Source organism: Adiantum capillus-veneris, chromosome 2, assembly GCF_014529385.1.
Source record: "Adiantum capillus-veneris isolate H3 chromosome 2, ASM1452938v2, whole genome shotgun sequence".
NCBI lineage: Eukaryota > Viridiplantae > Streptophyta > Polypodiopsida > Polypodiales > Pteridaceae > Adiantum > Adiantum capillus-veneris.
In genome coordinates, this window is record NC_140932.1 from 91,109,864 (window position 1) to 91,113,933 (window position 4,070).

Consider the following 4,070-nt stretch of genomic DNA (forward strand, 5'->3'; position numbering starts at 1 on the left):
GGGCGTCTGGAACATTGTGTAGGGCATTGATGTACGTCCTGGTTCTGAGGATGTAGGCGATGTTGAGGATGTTGCAGGTCTTGCTGCAAGGATTACTGCTATTAGAGTTGTTTTGCCTACGGCAGAACAAGCTCATTGGGATGTAGAGGATGTGCAGGCTCATGCATTGATTGTGTTTTCTGTGAAGCACACCATTGTTCCTCACATTCGTTCAACAAAATTTGCAAAACAGGCTTGGGATATTCTAGGAGGTCTTTATGCAAGCCGCAATGAGGCTAAAATTTCTTTGCTGCGTAAAGAGCTGGAGTCAAAGATTATGCATGAGGAAGATGATATGGACACTTTCCTTACTAGTGTCAAGGATATCAATGAGTAACTTATTTCTGCAGGTGAAGTCATTTCAAACAGTTCCCTTGTGCAGACTGTTCTTGATGCCTTACCAGATTCTTACCAGACTTTTGCTAGTACTTGGAGACTTATAACCCAAGGAAATCCTGAAGTTGTCAAGTTTGATGCATTATGCACATTGCTGTTGCAAGAGTCACTTTCCAGAAAAACAGGACTAGACATCGTGCAGTTGAACAGGCTTTTATTAGTTCTCAAAGAAAGGGTGGTAACAGCAATGCAGCCACTTCTTATGGTTCTGCTGCGAGTGGCAAAACTTATGTTCCTAATGCTTCTGCTGGCAGCACTTCGTCTGGCAATTCTGGTGATAAGGGCAAAAAGAAGATGCGTTGCCATTATTGTAAAGCTAATGATCACTTGATCAAGCAGTGTCCTAAGTTGAAGGCAAAAGAGGCTAAGAAGAAAGAGGGCGGTTCCACTGCAAATGCTGGTTCCACTACAAATGCAGCCATTGTTGAGTCTTCTATGAAAGGAGACTGTGATGCTGATGTTGATGCAGAATGGGCTTTTAGCGCAGAGTGCACTTACAATCCTGCTGTCCATGATGCATGCTTGTCAGTTGCTACAGATTCACATGTGTGGTATTTCGATAGTGGTGCTACAGAGCACATTACCTAAATGTGAATTGTTCACCTCTCTCGAGTCTGTCCCTCATGGGAATTCAGTCACTTGTGCCAACAATGCCTCTTATCTGGTTTAGGTAGTTGGAAAGACTGTGCTTACTGCTGCAAATGGCAGCTCTTCACACTTGTTGATGCACTTTATGTGCCTGGGATCAAGAAGAATCTCTTGTTTGTATCCACACTTGCTAGACTTGGACTTGTAGTCAAATTTGTGGATGACAGATGTACAGTTCATGATCTTAGTTTTGGTGATGCAATTGTTGCATCTGGCCTTTGTGCTGTGGGCTGTATATGCTCACTTTGTATAACAAGTGTGGATAAAATTTTTCAAATGCTGTTGTAGATTCAAGGGCTATTTCAGATGCAAAACTTTGGCATGCACGTTTTGGTCATCTGAATTTTGCAAGTTTGCTACGTTTGCAGAAATCTGATATGGTTGCTTCTTTGCCGCCTCTTGAAGCACCTGTCAAACATGTTTGTGAAGGCTGTATTTTGGGTAAGATGCAGCTTTCTAAGTTTCAAAAGGATGGTTCAGTTCGGGCCACATGCAAGTTGCAACTTGTGCATAGTGATGTTTGTGGGCCCATGCAAACTCCGTCCTTAGGCAATTACCTTTACTTCGTGACTTTCATTGATGATTACTCCAGGCATGCATGGGTATTTCCGCTTAAAGCAAAGTCCGAAGTTTTTACTTCAAACAATTTTTGGCTATGGCTGAAAATGTCTCGAAATGTACTATGGGAACCCTCCATTCCGATCGAGGGGGGGAGTATATGTCTCATGAATTTAATGCATTTCTGGCTAGTCGTGGGATAAAACACCAATGTACAGTGCCTTATACACCTCAACAAAATGGTGTTGCTGAGAGTAAAAACAGGTCACTGACGAAAATGGCACGATGTATGGTCAAAATTCAAGCTTTTCCGCATTCTTTTTGGCTTGAAGCCATCATGTGTGCCACTTATGTACTTAACAGGTGTCCTACGAAAGCTTTGTAGTCTATTACTCCATATGAAGCATGGCATGATAGAAAGCCTTCTATTGAGCACATGCGTGTTTTTGGTTGTTTGGCATATGCTTTGGTGCCACAAACACAGCGCAAAAAATTGGATGATAAGGCTATCAAATGTATTTTTGTTGGTTATAGTGCTGAAAGCAAAGGTTACAGGTTATATCATCCGCAAACAAAGTGTATTCTGGTTTCACGGGATGTAGTGTTTGTGGAAGATTCTGTTTAGCCCTTGCTGTCATGTACTAGAGACAATAATGTAAGCTCACATGACATTTATGACACTTTGTTGCCTCTTTTCAGTGGTGACAATATGAATGTAATTTCCAATGAGGCAAATGTACAGCCTATGGGGGTTTCTAAAAATGTTACAGATCAGCCTATTACTGATGCAGATGTAAATGATGTACTTGATAAGGAAAGGGTTGAAAATGAGCAGGCTAGAGGTATGCCAAAATGGCTGGTGCACACTTTGCGTGATAGTAAATTGGATGCACCTTTGCCTAGTCGTACTCGTTCAGGCTCTCTCCATGCATCTTATGCATCAGATTGTTATGCTTTGGCTGTGTCTAGCTTACATGATGTTGAGGAGCCTCTGTCTTTTGATGAAGCACAGAATTCAGAAAATTGGATGACTGCTATGCAATCAGAATATGATGCACTTATAGAAAATGACACATGGACTTTATGTGATTTGCCTCCTGGCAAAAAGGCTATTGGTACGAAGTGGGTTTACAAGTTGAAACGCAAGCCAGATGGTGAGATCGATCGCCATAAGGCTCGACTTGTTGCAAAGGGTTATGCACAACAAAAAAGGCATAGATTATGAAGAGACTTTTGCTCCCACTTGTCATATGACTACTGTGCGTTTTCTATGTGCATTGGTAGCTCATTTTGGTTGGAATGTACATCAATCAGACATTGTTACTGCTTTCTTGAATGGTGATATATTTGAGGAAGTTTATGTGATGCAGCCTTGCGGTTTTGTCATAAAAGGACAAGAGGACAAAGTGTGTAGATGTAAGAAGGCTTTGTATGGGTTGAAGAAATCTCCTCGTGCTTTGTATGAGAAAGCTGACACTCATTTGGTTAAACGAGGCTTTCGTAACAGTCCAATAGAAAGCACATTGTATGTAAAGCGTGAGGGTGATGTACTTCTCATTGTGGTTCTTTATGTCGATGATTTGCTGATCATTGGACCAAATGAGAGACATATTGCTGAATTTAAAGCTGATTTGAATACTACTTTCAAGATGAAAGATTTGGGGTTGTTGCATCATTACTTGGGTATACAGTTTAAGCAGTGTGATTGTGGTATTGCCTTGTGTCAGAAAAGTTACATAGAGACATTGCTATGTAAGTTTGGACTTGAGGATTACAAACGTATTGCCACTCGCATGGAAACAGGTTTAAAATTGAGTCTTCATGATGCTGGTGATCCTGCAGATGTTACTCTTTACCAACTTGCTATTGGATGCCTCATTTATGTATGCAACACGAGGCCGGATATTCAGTTTGTAGTCTCATAGGTCAGTAGATTTATGGATAGCCCAGGGTCTAAGCATTGGCAGGCTATCAAGAGGATTTTCCGCTACCTTAGTGGCACTTTACATCTTGGCTTGTTTTATCCCAAGGGGGGATCATTGCCGCCAGATTTACATGTTTTTTTGTACTCAGATTAGGCTGGTTTTTTTGACACACGAGTGTCCACAAGTGGTTTTTGTTTCATGCCTGGCTGTTCATGTATATCATGGTTGAGCAAGAAGCAACCTACTGTGGCCACTTTGAGTTGTGAGGTGAAGTCTTCACAGCGACGGTTGAGTGTGTATGGCTCAGACGCCTTATGGCTGATTTGGGTGTTGGATAGGACACTGCCAACACTATCTACACTGACAGCCAGAGTGCATTGGCAGTTGCGAGGAACCCAGTTTTTCATGCTCGCACAAAGCACATTGAGGTGCATTACCACTATGTCAAGGAGAGGCTCTCAGCCGGAGAGATCAACTTGGCTTATGTGCCAACACAGGACAACC